The following is an 18,296-nucleotide window of genomic DNA, read 5'->3' as shown; positions in this document are numbered from 1 at the left end:
GTTTTTTTTTCAGGGCTTCTTTTGTCTGACATGGAACTCACTATACTCTTGGCTGCGCATGCTGTGAATGCTCCTCCAAAAATTGTCTCTGACTTAAATGATGTAGTACAGGATGTGTTCCAATGTAAATGAGTACAGAATTTAGTTCCTGAGCATTTTATATTATGACAGAGCACCACTAAGAAATGAAAATGAAACCAAAACAAGCAGCACCATATTTGTGTTCGTTGCCAAGATTGCAGGTATGCACTTGCTTCTCTCTTCAAATGCTGAAAAAGCCTGCATATAGCTAACACATCAAAGGTAACGAACTCTCTGATTTAAAAAAAAAAAAAAAAAAAAGTTATTATAATCATATTGGTGTACTAATACTAGAATTATTGAAGTTACTAGTGTTGTTGACAGTTCAAGGGTTGCCTGAGGAAAGACAGCCTAAACTATTTTGATGTTGGCTTTGCCTCTGGCTTGGAAATAACTTTCTCCTGAGTTAGTTTTAGGATACGTTTTCCAGAGGTAAAGTCAAAGCCTCTAAAACTCTTACCACCTTCCAACAGACCATTTGAAAGTAGCTATGATAGGGTTATTTCAGGCAGCTTAGCAGCATGTGACTGTATCATGGCACAGCTGCTCTAAAACTTTGTAGAGCATTCGTATTTCCATTCCCAGCAGACTCTGAGGATTTCCTCATCAGCCTGTTTGCATAGCTCAGTCCATGCTGATATCTTGATTGAGACAGATTCTGGTCACTGTAAAGACTGCTATATTCATAGTGACATATGGATATTGGCTGTACTATGTATGCGTGTGACCAAACAAAAGAGGAGACATGAAGACAAACAAGAAGTTGTGTCTAAAGAATAGGACTGGGGAAACAGCTGTTACAAAATATTCATCAGGAAATTCAAAGGCAAATGTAAACAAGCCTAAAGAAGACCAACTCACCACTACAACCACCCCCAACAAAGGAAAAAAAAAAAAAAAAAGAGCTTCTTCCCTACTTTATAATGTTCCTCCTATCAAATTATATCATATTCTTGTTTTAAATGTTGTCTTTGCAGTCAAATTCCAAAGGGAAAGTCAGTGAGACATGTTAAAATACAAATGAGGTGTTGAAGTAAAAATCTCATCTAAAACTAGGAAAAGAACTGTAAGAGTTTTAAGCATGTGATACTTTGTACTTGAAAGAGTTCACCCAAAGCACTCTGAGAAAGAATTAGAAATGAAGCTGTCATCAGTACAGTGATATCCTTCATTTTAATTTTGCTGTGAAGCAATGGAAATTCAAAGGACAATAACTCTGGTATTTTGGGGTATGATCATAAAGCTCTCTGGTTTTGGTGCATTTTTGGATGAGGTCCAGGCAACACTGGTGAGCAATCAAACTTTATTGATGACATCATGAGGCATAGTTAAAAAAACACAAGATCCATTTTCGTCTGAGTCACTAGAAATAACATTTGCACAAATTTCAGTTGAAGTAAAAAGGGTATTGTGACTGTGTTTAAATCAGTGGACCTAAAAGCACTTCCAAGATATTAAATACAAGTCTGTGTCCTTGAACATCCTTACTTATGGAGAGGAATTTTTACATGCAACAGCCATGATGCTCTAATTTCCACTGAAAGGAAACCCAGCCCACAGATCAGTATCTTCCAGACATGTCCTTGATATGGAACAACCTGATAGGCATTGTGCACAACCCAGACAGTCAGAGTCAATGCATCTGTCAACCCAAATTTCCTTCTCCAAGTAGGACTGAGCATAATCATTAAAAAAGATCAATATAAAACTATTGTGTAGCACTTTGATTTCCTCATTGCACTTGATTTGGTTTTATTTAATGTGACTTAATGAAAAAATATTTTACAAATGTCACGAAAATTTTCTGCAGGAGTGGAAAACCTGAGGCAGTTTATGCATGTAAAGACAGTGTTTTAAAAACCTCACTTTCTCAGAAAGTTTTAATTTCTCAAGGGAATCAGGATTTCCTACCCCTATACTCAGCTTATTAGTACTGCATAAATATGAGTCATGACACGCTGGATTTACAAAGGTAAACGTGTGTTCCCTGAAAAAGAAGTCATCCATATTTCATCTCAAGGACCTTTGCGCTGCCAGCAAAATGAGCAGCTAGCTGTACACCTCCACTGTGTGACACAGACCCGCCTGGAGCCCTGCCAACAGAAAAATGTTGGACGTGTCCCCAGTTGTGTAACTGGACTGAATTCATATAAAATAGAAACTTAAGTTACAAAATTTGCATGTACATTGCTTCTGGGACTGATATAAAAACAGGAGGAGAGGATTGAGCTTGTGTGGAAGTTGGAAGATGAACTCTAACATTATATGTAAGTAAACACCTTATCCTTTTTCATATTTTCATGATTGTTAAAACATCTCTACAAAAAAGTTCATAAAAAAATAAAAAGGAAAGAAAACAGTCAAATAAGGTAAAGATTTGTAGAACAACACCAATAATCTCATGGGCTTCTTCAGTGACTTTGCAGTAATTGGCAGTGTCTTGGCATAGTCAGAGGTCAATAAGTGTCTTGGCCCACCTCTCTATTCATCAGGTATTGACCATTTTTGTAGCAATGTGCATCTGTTGGTCAGCCTACTCATCGTTTTCATCCAGGGAGATATCTGAGGAGAAGAGAAGGACTGAAAGATTTTTTCATTATTTGTATCATTAGAAATTACTTCCATGGATTTTGTATTTGTATTCACAGCTCACCAAAGCTTCATTTCTTCCTTGGGCATGTTCCACCACGGAAACTCCTCCCAGGGGCACTAATGACCTTCACATACCCAGAGGTGATTTGAACTATTTTTGATAATTCCACAGTCAAAGCAGGGACTGTCATATATTGCAGATATTTTATCTATAAGCACATCAGACTGTCTGAATTTGTTATTTCTTGGTATTGTTTATATCATAAGGCATTTCTTTCCACATTGTATTCTTTTACCCTAACTGCATAAGGATAGATAAGTTAGTTATTTAGAGCACTGTCAGCAAAAATGTAGATAGAAAGGAAAAGAAATGGATTATTTTTTTTTAGTTTTTATGAAAAGATGCTATATACTTTCTCCTATAAAAGTCACTCAGCTTTCCTCAAAAAGTTCTACTAAGCTTTCAGTGTCTTTACTGGATTTGGGAAAGCCAAGATAGCTAGTCAAACCAGAATTGAGAAGCATGTATCCACACTCATAACAACATTGCTCTGATCCCTGTAACTCACCCACCAAGCTCATTCTGAGAAAGTCAGTATGAATAAACTGGTTAAGCACATACTGAAGGACAAGCAGAGAAGAACACACAAACACACACACACACAAAGCATGCAAGCATGCATCCCAGCCAGTGGAGAATGTAAATGTTTCCAAGTCCTGGAGCCAACAACGCTGCTGAAATATGAGATAATATTCAACAAAAGATCCCTACATCAGGATCTCTTTCTGAATACGACTTTCATTATTGCTTATTTTTCATAAAAGAGATAGATGGGCACAAGGTCAATGGCGTGTCAGTGTCACAATGAGAAAGTAGGTCTTGGCTCAAATGCTAGGAGTGGATATAATGAGTATAGGAAAGTATGAAATCATTCAAAGAGGGCTACAGGTGCTATCAGGGATTATGGAGTTTGAAAGCAGAAGGACCGTTTTTATATTCAGTCTTGTGCACGTAGAATGGGAAAAGAAAAGAGAAGAAGAAAAAAAAAAAAGCCCCAAAGCAGCTTCTTCAGTATTAGATTCTCTCTCAAAAGCAAGCAAATGGACTTGAAATTCATGTCTGTGGTGTAAATGCATGCAGGATCTGTGCTCCAAAGAAACACATCACCCACCTGAACAGATTACTACAGATACAGACAAACCATTTCATGGATGTACTGGGTCCAAGGCTCTGCTAGGAGGACAATTAAGGATGATGTGGGAGAAAAGGCACCTAAGTTTTACCTAAGAGATGATTACCTACTTACTAGGTAAGCCTTGTATGTATGTTTCATCCTGTCCTGTCCTGTTTCATCTTCTTCTGCCCTTACAGTTACCTTTGAATCACTTGATCAAGGATTTACCGAGTACCCTGGCAGCACTGTAGAGTGACAAGATCTTCAACCTCTCCCTCCTCAAGGAAAAACCAATATGTTTACCTTTAGGAATACGTTCAAGGACATATGTGGGACTGGCCTTCTGTATCTGAATCCCTTTACAACTAGAACTACTGGTGAAGCATCAAAAATCCTGATCTGTCATATAAATGGCAAGCAAAAATGAAGTTGTAGTTATGCCTGTTTTCTTTTAAAATCTAAGCATAAATGCACAGTATTATCTGGCACACTAACCATTATGCAAAACATATGCATTTTAGCCCTGTGTTTTCCCAGCCATACTCCATTCTCCTTTCTTCCGTTATTTCTTTCTATCCTGTAACACATTCAGGATATCTACTCTCTCTTTTGTATATATTAGTAAAGTAATTCACACAATAAAGACTTGTTTATTATTTGGCTCTGCAATTCTACTATAATGTAAAACAAAAACAAAAAATAACAAAAACTAATAATAATAATAATAAAAATAACAATAAAATATTGCCAATAGAAAAGGAGACATGGAAGAAAAACAAAGCATCTATCCCTGACTACACAAATACAAAATTAATGTGCAAATACATTCATAAATTAAAGCATTGAGTTCTGATTACTGTTATTTCTGGAGCTGTATTATTCATCGTTTGCTATGTTGTACTGAATTATATTGCAGTCTTGTATGAATTCCCTGACAGCTATGTAAAAATGTTCATTTCTCTTGCAGCTTTCATGAGTTTTAGCACAAGTAATCATTTGTGCCTAAACTGCTGTATCTGCTATACAACACATTTTTTTCTCCCCTTCTAAAATGCTTTTTTTATATATATATAATTTTAATAGAAAGAAGTACAAGAAAATTCAATATAGATACAGTGACATGCTTAGTAAATAGAGAATAGAGCAGAATAGTTTGTCAACATATCCTCAGCTGAAATAATTTGACAAACCTTTATGACTGACTAATAGAATTAAGGGAAATGAACTATTCAGTGTGATTGATTTCCAGAGTGTAAAAGAGCTAAATTCACCAGGGTAAATTTTAAGCAGATGAAATCAACCACAGATTTATTGGGTCTGCCAGATCTCTGACAGCTTCGCCAGATGAAACTGCTTTGTGAATAAGATCCAAAACCCACCCTTTCTTCCTCATGTGCTAACTGTCATTTTTATAAACTTAAATTGCAGCCTATGTTACATATGGAAGGCTCCTACTTCACACAGATGGAAGTGGAAATTGCAAAGCCATCAAGCACCATGCCCTTTACCAACATGATGCTATTTCAGAAACACCTGTGCTAACCACCTAACCTACTGTGAAAATGCACACTATTCTGCAGCCTTTAAAATTTTTCATTTGTTACCCATGGTGAGGAAAAGAGGAGGTGAAGTGGCTGCATACCAGTCTACAGAATTAACAAAAAAAAAAAACCACACTGAGACAATGGATTTTAACTCCTAGAAAGACCTTTTGATAATCTGCAAGAAAGGTACCCTGGAGATTCTTCACCTGTTGATCAATGTATCTTTGTTTCTACGTTGATATTTAATCACTTTCTAATGGGACTGGGAGGAACTTCTAAATATAACCCCAGTGAAGAATGCTTTGAAGAGCTTGTGCCCACTGTTTCTGTTACTTTCACACAGCAAACTAAGATGAATGTTAAGGCTTGCTTGTTTTATAAAATCTAAGCAACCCCACCCCATATAGGGAGAGCACATAATACGAAAGGCAAAAGATGGTTCATGAACATAAAGCATGTGGCAACGCTATCAAGCACATGAAGTTCCCCAGTAAACTATGAAGTGCTATCAGAAGAAATAACTCAGCTTTAAAGGACACTGGATTAAGCTATCAGTTTGGAGGAAATAGTTGCTTTAGTGACAGAAAAAGAGACCAAAGAATCTCAGTTAACTGCTGGCACAGTAGGCTATAAAGTGACCTGCAGAGTCTCAGCAAGAACATACTGGAATAAAAGAACAGTGAATCATTTTCATGAATGAAAAGTAAAAAGCTCCCTCAGTGAAGAGAAAAGGAAAGAAGAAAAAATGAGGAAAAAAAATGAAGAGGCTCATCAGATAACTTTCTTATCTGTATGACTTGGGACAGAAAAGGAAACCGTGAAGAAAAATGGGATCAAACATACATTACAGATTCTCAAGAAATGCTGCAATACTATGTGAAAATGTATTCTTATAAATATCAAAGCTTTAAATTTCCACAAATACTCATGTGAATACACTTATTCAGAATCTACATGCTAGGGAAAAAAAAAAAAAAATATATATATATATATATAAAACTCATGTTCATGTCCATGTGAAGCTACAGCTCCCTAATTAGGCATAAGAAACAGTTCTATCTGACTAATGCAACCAGTTGTGGAGGGTGACCAGGATTTTACAAATGAGATTTAGAAGAGCCCATTAAAAAGCAAACTGACATGCCAAAGCCAGAAACAGAAGCAAAACATGCCAGGTTTTGACAAAAAGGTGGGTACCCACCATTAGCTATATTACAGAGAATGTTTTTGATACTTCCAGCAGGAATACTCCTGCAAGTGTTTATTGACATAAGTATTCCCAGTACATTCTCTTTTTACCAATTAGTAGGCAGCCATGTATGATCTCTGCCTACAAAAAAGCTTTGTGTTGAATCTTTGACCCACAGAAGTCACTCATGCTGTTTATCCTGCTGAAATGTTCATTGGCCTGTGCTGAGCAAAAGATTTCATGTGGATCACTGTAGAGGAAGAAACAAGATCAAAAGGAAGAGGCCAATTAAGAGGTGTTGTGGCTGATGTAGTAAAGAATAAGAAAATATTTACTTCACAAGTTTTAAGTTAGACAAGATGCAATCCATAAAGCTAGAAAGAACAATGCTACAGAATATGACCAAAAGCTGGCTAATTCAAAAAATATTCATTATAAGGCTAACAAGGAAAGGGCAAACTTTACACGTGGTGTGGAAGATAGGGAAGAAGAATTCAGCCATGAATGAGAAAGGAGTTAAAAAAATTACAGGGGATCAAATTATAATCTGTTATGAACAACAATTTCATTACTTTTTCCTGGTTACCATCAGCAGATATTTTGTCCCAGAGCTGGAAAAAATGCAGTGGCTAGAAGAGTGTGGAATGGCTGACAGTGACGGAGGAGAGAAGGATCGGGGGAGAAATAATTACTGAAGAACATAGCTTTATTTAATACTGTAAATTGAATTTGGGCATGGAACACAGATCTCTAGAATGACAAAAGAATGCCCCAAAACGTAATAAAGATAATTGGAACACCAAGAAATGCCTTCATAGCTTTTCCTCCACAAATTTTTAGAGATAATTTGTCACTTTTTATAAATGTCAAGAAAACAGTTTTGTCAGAAGGATCTTTGAATTTGTTGCCAAAACTGTCACAGAAACTGCACTAGCAGTTTGATCCAAAGGTCACTGAAGTCAGCAAGAAGAATACTACTTTTTTATGGGGCTTTGGATAAAACAAAAATATGCCCTGTCCATATTTTAGTATTGAATAAATGAAATTCAACAAGAATGATAGGAAAAAAAGAGAAAGGAAAGTAAGGAACAAACAGCCCTAAAATTAGAGTCACCACATACTTCCTCTCTACCATTATAACTGTTATTTTCAGAAGAGAAGGGAACAGCAAACTCCCTTTCACTACAGCCTATTTAAGTACAGCAAGGATTGCGTTCTCACATCAGTCCTGTGTCCCCTCCTTTATTAAAGAGCCTTGCTTTGAGCTACATACTTCTGCGCTCCTCTTGGGATGGTCTAGAGCATATAATTGGATCCACTTCATATGGAGAAAAAAGCCTGTTAACCAGCAGTCAGTTGTAACAGCAGATGCTCATTCCCTTGCAAAAATAAAGACAGAAAGTTCCCATCATTCATTTGGAACTATAAACATAATAGGCTGGGTACATTTTCTGCAGCTTTCATGTGCGTGTGGTGGTGGTACACTTTCCCGTTCTGAATCAGTACTCAGGCTTTCAAAAAAATAATTCATTGCCCTTAAATAATGGTGTAACAGTTAGTAAGAATCACTAAAGTCATTCCTGCCAGTTGGCGGTAGCTCCCTAGCAATATGTCACTGAAGTAATTATATCTTGGTACAGATTAGCACAATGTATCATCCAAGTGAGAGTCCTTGATGATGTACTGATGAAGACAGGACTGTCCAAAAAGAAGAGATGGATTCAGAAGGCAGACAGCTTGTTTCTGATTATGCGAAGGGGAAAAGGACTTCCAAAGAGAGATGGAAGTTACACAGGGCATATCACTTTTGAGAATGATGTAGGTGATCTTAGTAAAGTAGGACAAAATCATGATCCTGCTGAAAGACTGCTGCCCTCTATGAAAGTAAATCCATTTCTTTCCTTGCAGCACACATATAATCCTCATCTGAGTACTCATGCTTGGGCAACTTGCACTAGGTTAAAAATGAATTTCATGGTAAAATCTCTTGTAAAGGATACTCATCTCTCTAAGGGTGTTCAGGTGACCACCGCAGTTCTGCTAATTATCAGCCTTTCTTTCTTCTTTTCTTTCTTTCTTCCTTCCTTTCTGTCTGCTTCTCTATCCAGTTAATCTACAAGCTTTCTTTATACCCTAAGTAAGTAAAATTTGGTATCAAACATGTTAATAGGGTGGACAGCACATTGCTTAAAGTAGGTAATCTCCTACAACAGCATCTCTTCCCTCAGCATTACGTGTACCACAGCACTGCAGAGTCCGGGACCAAATGTTCATCTGTGCCCCATCTGTGCAGGTAGTTGTCATGGGTAGCCGCATTCATACCCACAAATGTCTGACGCTAGGAAGCTGGTAGGGCTAAAGTAGTTCTTAAACAGCTAGAGATTTGCTTGCTGTATTCCAGGAAAAACCCTGATTAGAATGCAGAGGTGCTGGGTTTGTGGTTTTTTTTAGAAACAATATCTTTCCTAATTCCATGTGTTGAGGACTCCATTTCATCATGGTGCATAAGGAACTCAGATTTCATAGCCAGAGCTTTTCCCCCTGCATGCCAGAATGGCACCAACTGCTTTGCCTTTTGGCCTTTAGGCGCACAGAGAAAACAAACAGGATTTGGGCAACAGAGAGAAAGATTTTCTTGAAATAGCTTGTTCCCTTGGCACTATGCAAAGCCAGCACAAGACTGCAGGCAACATAAGCAGCCACCAAGGTATAGCATAAAATCAAAGCAAGTGCAGCTTTAGTGTCTAAGCTGCAAAATTCAACTAACATAGCAAAATGGGAGCATTAGCCTTAAGATTTTATACAGCATTCAAATGATTTTAAAGCCAGTTGGTAAAGTAGTTATTTTAACAAACTACTGTAGCTCAAAAGGAGGATTCTTGTTTGCCTTTTTTTTTTTTTTTTTTTTTTACATAGCTGGAGGTAGGTAGGAGGAGGATTTTTTCCCAGAAAATTCAGTTTGTAGCATAGCCAGAGAAGAGATCAAATGTTAGCCTTCTATTTCATTCTTCTACAAATCCTTCTCATAAAGAAACTGCAGATTTCAGAATAACAAGAGTTAAACAGGTCTTTTAGTCTTGATTTCTGGCCTTTCATTCTGTTTCACGCAAAAACACAGTAATGTCTCACATTTCAGAACAAATCTGAAGAGCGTGAAGGGAACGAAGTCTGTGAGTCATGGACAGGAGTTCATCACACTCTCCCTCTCAGGTCCCCCTTCCAGTTAGTTTAGTGCTGTGCTAAATACCCAGGGATAATCTATGATATAAATATATATATATATATATATATATATATATACACACAGAGAGAACTATCAGGAGCCTGCAGGGACAAGCAATCCTCCTGTGCTTGTAGCAAACCCCAGTGCTACACCGGGGCAGCACACTTGCACATGCCAGCATGCACAGCTGGGGTGCAGCAGTTTGCCTCTACGCGTGCAAATACACACACAGGCAAGCTTCCTCCCCTGTATGCACGTGTTTTCATATCCATTAGCGTCTCACAGGAATCTGGAATTCATACTCTTAGTGGTGAATATCAGTAGCCTCTTTCAAAAAACATCGTTTACCATACTGAGTAATTTTTGCTTAGATGGAAGGCTATTATTTTAAACCTCAGCATTTCTTCTCAGCAGCAGCAAGATACAGAAGCACTGATCAGTAGACAGGCAGATGCTTACTCATTAACAGGTACCATCTGGACTAATTTCTATAGGTGATGATGGACACAGTTGCTTAAAAGTCCCTGTGGAGGCTGCTTTGCAGATGGGGATTTCTTAGACACTCACGTCCTGCTGCTAAGACAACTCTGTCTGAGCAGCACTACCTCTGGGAGCTTAGGAGCTGACTCAGGAAAACAGAAAGCAGGTGGGCCACAAGACATGGTGTGAGTGCTTGGTGAAAGGGTACAGCACACAGATTTAGGTCACTTCATGGGGTTGGGGTGGCCAAGACTACCAGAAAGAACAGTGCAGAGCTGGGTAGAATCTATAACGTTTCCCATGGGGCTCTGTGTGCAACGATCCAAAGCTCGCCACACTGCAGATTAGGCAATAGGAGTAGTGATGCCTCTGACCGGTGCTTGCCACTTCCCAATAACTATTAGATGAAGGAACGAGTCAAGCAAATGCAGCTCTGTGCTGAATAATCACAAAGCATCCGTGGGTGGGCATTGGGAATTCTGCTGGAAGAGAAAACTACCATTAAAAAAAAAAAAAGCTGAACCCCAGTTCTTTCCCTCAATAAAGCCTGTTTTCTTAATGAGTCCACTGCTCAATCCATTTCTGTCCACCAGCCAAAAAACAAGATACACAAAAGCACAAGATAAATCATCAGAAATCAATTGACTATTCCCCAAATACCCCAATTTATGCCTTTGTTTTGCTACAGTAAGAAATAATGAGACTAAGAAACATACCCTCATTTATAAAGCTTAGCCTGCCAAGAGGAGGGTGTACTGTTTCTTTCAGCAAGAGGGATTTAGCAAAACAACACTAGAGAAATTAGATGCATACAGTTTTTTAACGACACATTGCTTCCTATTTATCGAGGAATATATAACTGTGCCCAGAAGAGAAACAAGAAGTCAACAACATGAAGCCTCACACAACCATTTTAATTTGACTGGCAAAACATTAAAAACCCTTCGCTGCAATGAATCCCACAAAGTCCGGGTGTGTTTTGTGTCAGGAGTGCACAAGTCCCACAATGACTGAGAGATGACAAAACTAAAGAGATGCTGAAAAAAAAAAATAATAAAAGAAAAGAGGAGTGGAGGATCTGGCCAGCCAAACAATGAGACTGCACCATACATCCATACATGCCTGATCTTTTTATTACAAGAGAAATTTAGTGGGTGTTTTGACCACATAAACACCCTGTGGAAAACTGCACTACAGATCCTCTCTTGCATCATGAAACAGAATTTTAAATAAATAATTACAATAAATATTTAATAAAACACATTAAAAAAACTTGAAAATGGTGTTCCTAGGTATTCACACCACTTCTATTTATGATTCTGAATTGATTAATAGACTATCACTTCTAACAGCAGAAAATAAAAAGTAGAGAAAAATACAACCTTTTCCACACAGCTTTACTTTGGATATGTTGAATTACTTAAATTGATCATTAGAAACACAGAAATTTAATCTCTATAATTTTGACATTAAAACAGCAGACTTGGCAATAAGAAAGACATTCTGAAATGGTGCAAACAAAACATCCATAACAAAAATCTATCAGTAAATTTTTTCACTTACTTAAAGCAACATAATGTTTTATGTTTCTAAGTTATGATTTTTTTTTTCTTTCAGAAAAAGGCAGGTTGAAAAATTAAAAGTGTCACTGTTTCTCTTTTTAGAAATGTCTACTGAATTAAGAATGCCCTTCCCACTGAAGCAGAATGACCCCAAATAACCTCAATGTTTTTCAAAACCATATTCTATATGCTATTATGCTGAAATGAGATGATCCCTGCTTAAGAAATTTTCTTTGGAATCCAGATTTCAGCACTCTTTCTCTTAACAAACAGTCATTTTCTTCAGGAAAAAATCTCATTAAAGCAAAGTTCTTAGCTAAGATATTTAAAACAATCATACCTTCTGTAACTAAGCTCTTGCTTTTGAAGCCAAGGTCTTTAAAAAAGAAAGTAAGAAAAAAAATTTTAACTTTTCTTAATGTTCACCCTTAACGGCTGTTTTGCTGAGAAGTAAAAATGGTATAGCTGTAAAAAGAAGTTCATTTTTCTCTTCCACTACTAACCTGTTTCACAAGCTACATGAAAAAATGGTCTCTGGCTCCAGCTTTCAGAACACTCAATACAAGAACTGCTGCTGTTATGGTAGGTCCAAGTCAGACACAACACGGAAACCAGGACACTGGTCATAACCTCCACCTGTGTGCTCCTCAGCTGAGAATTTCTATCAGGATATGAAGACCTACAATGCATTCTTCAGAATCTATCACTTTCTGACATTGCTTTGCACTAAGTGATTAATCTGGAAGCTTTCATTTGACATGCTCTTGCAGGTTTCAGTGATTATACGAGGTTCACAATAAAGAACTCATTAGATGACACTGATGTGCTATAGAATCAGAGAATCATTAAGGTTGGAAAAGACCTCCAAGATCATCTGGTCCAACCATCACCCTACCACCAATGTTACCCACTAAACAACGTCCCCCACCATGTCCAACCTTTCCTTAAACATCCCCAGGGACGGCAACTCCACCACCTCCAAGGCAGACAAGTCCTAGTAGTAATTCAGTAAGACTCCAGAAATGGAAACATTTCTGAAATTAAAATATTTTTTCCAGGAACTCTCCTGATCTCATTTCTTTCTAAGAGACATCTTTCTCACAATGAGAATTACCCTAGAATGTAGTTTTGTTTGCTTTTTAAATCAAGCCACAACACCTTTGGAACTCAGCACAAGATGTCTCTTTTGCAACCATCTCAGCAATCAACCCCCAACTTTTGCTTAAAAAATTCAGTGTTCCCAAAATACATTAAATAAAAACACACTAAATCCCTACCTTAAAATATTAGCAATGTAAAATATTGATATGTGAATCATTCCAGGGATCACAATTATTCCCAGCCTCTCATAAGTACAGACATTTCAATGAAACTCAGATAGGGAAGTTCTACACATCTCCAGATATGGAGGAGAAGATGGAATAACATAATTTGAAGTAAATAGCTATTAAAATATGCAGTGACAATTGGTAGGTCATATCCTTTATAGCCATATCCATGGAAATGTCCCACCTATATGTTTTTTTATCATTGCAAGCTCCAATGGTAGTTATCACTGGAACTGGTGAATATTGCTCCATCCCAGTGAGCAAGCAGTAGAGTACAACCCATGCTGCTCAGTAAGTCTGTGTCTTGTTCTAGTGGCTGGTAAAATATTAGTTATATTAAAGTTGGCAGGTTAAGGCTGGAGGCTTAAACTCTGCAAATGTACCTGCATATTTTTCAATTACCTAAGTGTTAGCAGGAGACTACAGAGGTCCCAGACAACCCTCAAGGCATCCTAATGTCTTCAGATATGCTACTTTGAGCCTAATAGACCCACAGAGACTTTGTTAGAGATGCATAAAATGATTGCCTCTGGCTCACTTTGTTCGGCCACCTCCAAATGCTGGGGTGTTGCAATGCAGAGTGTTGCAAAGTCAAAGTGCCTTTCTGGATCCATCCTTTACATCCTGAAGCAGAATCTCAGGTTGGATGCAGTTCTCATTTTAAACAGGAATTTCATCACTGGTATCACCTGGCCTTGCATTAGGACTTTAAAGGGAAATCTCCCAGTCTCACTCCTTTGTGATGACCTATATTCAAACCAGAAGAATATTTCAATTTATTTTGGTGAGTTATTACATGTATCCTTCCCCTTGACTTTTTAGCATTAGTTGTTTTACTATCATTTCTCTTATCTTACTAAATGGTGGCAAAACCTCCTACAGAAGATTTCTTAGTTGATGCTAAGCTAATGAACTTGAATGAAATTAACAGTGGGTGAGGGCAGCTTGGGGAATTCATTTTTTTTTTTTTGATACCAATTATATTTGTCCTTAATAAATATCAAACAGAGCACAGGAAAATATCCAAAGTCCCTTTTTATCTTTTGTTGGGTAAGGAATTACAAGAGTAAATGGACAAAACCTGTTACACATTTCAGGATGATTTTATTTTCTTCCACAAAAAGTGCTGCAGCCTGGTACTGTTTTTGGACTTGATGTTCCATCATATTCCAGTGCTGAAACTATCCTCCAACATAACACATTTACAGAAAACAAAAAAAGCCCCTCTCACTGGGATTTAAGTGACACAACCACATGTGTGGGCTGTCCCACTAGAGCAACTAGGCTCAGAAGGAGCCCTGCACCTAAGGCAAAGAGACATCAGTAGAGTACTCCCATAAAGGAACAAGGCCAAGACATGTAGTTTCAAGTTAAAATATTGCTTCAAATAAATTACATCAATGGCTCTGGTCTTCAGATCTCTGAAGGTCAGAATTGTTCTGATTATGGTTAAAATAGCAGAAGAGCTAGGAAAGCAAGCTTGCATGCAGCCCCAATCCTCTTTCCTTGGATTTATAATTTTACCCGAGACATGTCTTAAGTGCATTTCACAATTCACCTCCAATGTGGGTCATGTAACTACTAGCAACATTTGAATTAAAGAGATGCCTCTAAGTGTTTAGAGGAGGTTGCAGAAGGTTCACTCTGAAGTACCTTCTTTATTGCTACAAACCAGAAAAACTGCTGAAAGACAAAGAAGCCCTCCCCTCCCCTCCATTTTTTGTGGACTCGTGTTTCAAAACAAAATGAAGTTTTAAATACGAGTGCAAACACAGGTGTGGACATGTCACGCAGAGGGCCATCAGTCATTAGCAACTGGAGATAAGACTCCACGGACATCCATGGGAGTTCCATCTCCTCTTCTGGTGGAACAATGTCCCTGTTAAGGGTCTTTAACAGTATTCTTAAACAGGATTTAACAGTATTCTTAACCCTACCCTGCTGACTGCTCAATAACCTAATTTTTCCTCACTGGAAATGTGAGTTTTAAACTGTTTGTCTTGTAAACCACTAGATTATAAAGAGAACTTTCTTGCTGCCTACTTCTCTTGTTGTGGTCAAGAACTCAAGAACCCAATCTCAAGACAACATAAAAACAGTGCTTCAGACCTTATAGGACAGTTCAAGTTCTTAGGCCAGTTCAAGCAGACCATGTGTTAGATATATGAGGTTAGCAATATTCCAACCAAATGCTTCTTTCAACCAAGACCTGCAATATGTCTGTGTGGTGCAACTGCAGGTGTGCAGCACAGGCTCCAGATCTACACATGCACTTTAGAAGTGTAATGGCTGCATAAACCCCAAAATACTGCATATAATTGTGCTTATATGATCAAATAGGCTCTGTAATAGATGGCAAAGAGAAAGAAAAAAAAATCCAACAAAAGTACTAATTTTTGTGATCAGTGTTTCAAGGAGTTATTATCTACTGTCACTGTTGTGTAAGTGTTGCTTCAGAAGTTTTCACTAAACCTGAAGACATCAAAACTTAAGTGGTTGTAACTCATGTCTAAAATAAATCCATTCTTATTCACAATTCAAATGAAATGCACACTCAGTAGGTATTCATTTAGGCTCTGCTCCAGTTGAAATGGATCTTAGATGGCAGCAAGCTTCCAAGTGACTTAGATCAGAGTGCCTGTAAGCACACACAGCAACTGAAACATCAGCATCTAAGAAACGTCCTTACCCAAACTACAAGTTCCTAATAGGTTTTTGCTGCTGCAGAAACAAAGATTTTTTGGACCACCTTCACAGACTAAGGTTCCTAATTTCACCTAAATCGTGCCTTTCTGGATGTTTCCCTGACCTCCAAAATTGCTAAGCCAAGTTCAACTTTATGTCTACATTCTCTAGCTTTTGTCAGTGTCTTTCATATTCTTACTGTTATTCCTGTGTCGTTGTTTTTTATGGCTTAGTGGTTATTTTGTTGCTTAATGCAAATCAAAACCATTTGAAAAGCAGGGAAGATTCATAAATCTTGAAAAGGAAAACTGCTGGAATACTAGATATTAGCTTCCTGCCAAAGAAAGAAAAAGAACTAGTCAACAAACAAGTGTGCTCTACGCAAATTTTGCTTCCCTGAATTGACGTGCAAGAATGATTTTCTGACTTTAGCCTTTACAGCATCCTCTGAATAGTCTTTGCAAAATTGAGTATTGTACAGAAAGTACAACACCTTTTAAAGGTGTTTAGTTTTATCTGCAAACCCAAATAATGGGTTAATAAACCATAAAATTACTGAATAAGAGAGGAAAATAATGAATTGGTTAGCTTACAGGTTTTGCTCCTTCCTTAAGATAAAGATGAACCAGAAAAAAAAAATTTATATATATATATACATATATATATATTTAAAAGATAGGTTCCCTGCTACCATGGAAAATTCAAAGTGTTAATTTTATATTAAAGTTAAAACCATTAATTCTGTTTTTAATACTTGTCTTTGGTGTTAACAGTGTGGTTATAACTTGACAAGTAGAGATTATAGCCCTTATATCTTCCAAGGTGTTAGACATTAATATTGTAGGTGAGCATCACTATGGGTTATGTCAATGTATTTTAATCTAAATTTAAAAGTACCTATTAGGAGTGGTTTTGTTTGCTTTTACTGTGCTTGCATTGTACAGGGTATTTTAGATATAAAGAAAATGAGAGAGTAAAGAAACGCTCAAAAAATTGTTTATGACAAGCTGTGCAAAATTCTCAACATGAACTCTAATATTAAGAATGAGTCCGAAGAGCTCTCATTCTCTTGCTCAGTATCTCCCACACAATGGTTGTAGAAATAAAGCTCTGATACTGCAGTCTGCATGCCAACAGACTGTCTTTGAAAGCTGTGACAGAGAGGAACTGATGTGTGAGATGAAGGAAACAACAGTGAAGAAAATAAGCAATTTTAGATGACTTCTGAATGCTGAAAAATATTTCACACAGGTTATTTCATGAAAAATGAAATATTTTTCAGTCATTATTAGATCTGAGAATGATTCCCTAAAAAATGAAAGGAAAATTGCCCCAGTTACTCAAAAAGCGTAAATGCTGTAAAGATGTTATTTACCTGATCTGTTCCCTGCATGAAACTGTTCTTATCTGCTTCCTTTAACTACACAAAGAAAAGTCAGCTTTTTTCAACCTTTTTTTTTTTTTTTTTTTTAGTGGAAGATAGTTTTAACTGTCAACATAGAAAAAGGGTTGGATTTTCTATATGCTCCTGGCATTTTATCCCAGTAAGAAGACATTTTAGCCTCCTGTTATGCCTACTAACAAATAAGTGAGCATTCCACTAAAACAAACAGTTTAGTTATCATTCCTGTAAGATAAATGTTCATTCAGTGATGCACTAGATACGGCAACAAAGCCTTCAGTTCCCACATGCCCTGCTGACTTCTGGAATCTGGTGGGAGCTTTGTCTGAATATTGACAACAAGACTGGGTGAAATTGCAGTCATCCAATAGCAAGCAACCAGTCAGCACTTCATCCATTCCTCTTCCAAATCAGGAATAGAAGGATTGAAAATTAATAGGTAAAATAAACCTCTGGAAGCATTTGGAAGGACAGAGAGCCAGTAAATCATCTGCGTGTTGGTAACGTGTGACAGCATAGACTGGGGTAGGAAATGTAACATGATAGATAAGATCAAAGAAGAAAAGGTCACTGGAAAGGTTCAAATGATAAACTGCTCTATGAATATTGTGAAGATATACATATAAGACTGACCACAAATGGAAAGTGTCAAAAATATGGTTAGAGAAATACCTGGTTCTAGTATTCATTAGTGCTAATGTTACTTAATAACTTTGTGTTTCTGCATCCAACAGCTGCCATTGAAAATTTCAAGCGTTCTCTTTTAAAAGCATTTTGTACTGAATAAAAAATGAGTGAGAGCATATGAACACGTAATTGTGTCACATTAAACTTCATTAGGATACTGTAGGTGCATTAGGAACCTGTAGGTGCAAAAGGAATCACATGCTAGGTATCTTACTAGTCATTACAAGAGGAAAATCATGAAGAGATGGTTTATGTTTTCAGGAAAGGCATAATATACAATCCAAAACAATTCCTGCACACTTCATTTATAATCCTTCCTTGATTAGTTACTACCCTTTATTCAACAGA

The 18,296-nt window shown here is 37.3% G+C and overlaps 1 long non-coding RNA gene across 4 annotated transcripts in view; it reads right to left on the bottom strand.

Moving 5' to 3' along the window:
• LOC121072476 overlaps positions 1–18,296 on the bottom strand; it is a 235,558-nt gene that overhangs the window by 104,384 nt on the left and 112,878 nt on the right. The window contains exon 3 of one of the 4 annotated variants that reach the window (XR_005821249.1): positions 13,869–13,921. The exons of the other annotated variants lie outside the window; for them this stretch is intronic. This is a non-coding gene — a long non-coding RNA (uncharacterized LOC121072476). Of the gene's footprint in view, positions 1–13,868; positions 13,922–18,296 lie in introns of those variants that run through there. 4 annotated transcript variants of the gene reach the window in all.

This window comes from Cygnus olor, chromosome 6 (assembly GCF_009769625.2).
Source record: "Cygnus olor isolate bCygOlo1 chromosome 6, bCygOlo1.pri.v2, whole genome shotgun sequence".
NCBI classification, from domain to species: Eukaryota; Metazoa; Chordata; class Aves; order Anseriformes; family Anatidae; genus Cygnus; species Cygnus olor.
This window is presented reverse-complemented; position numbering and strand designations above follow the sequence as displayed.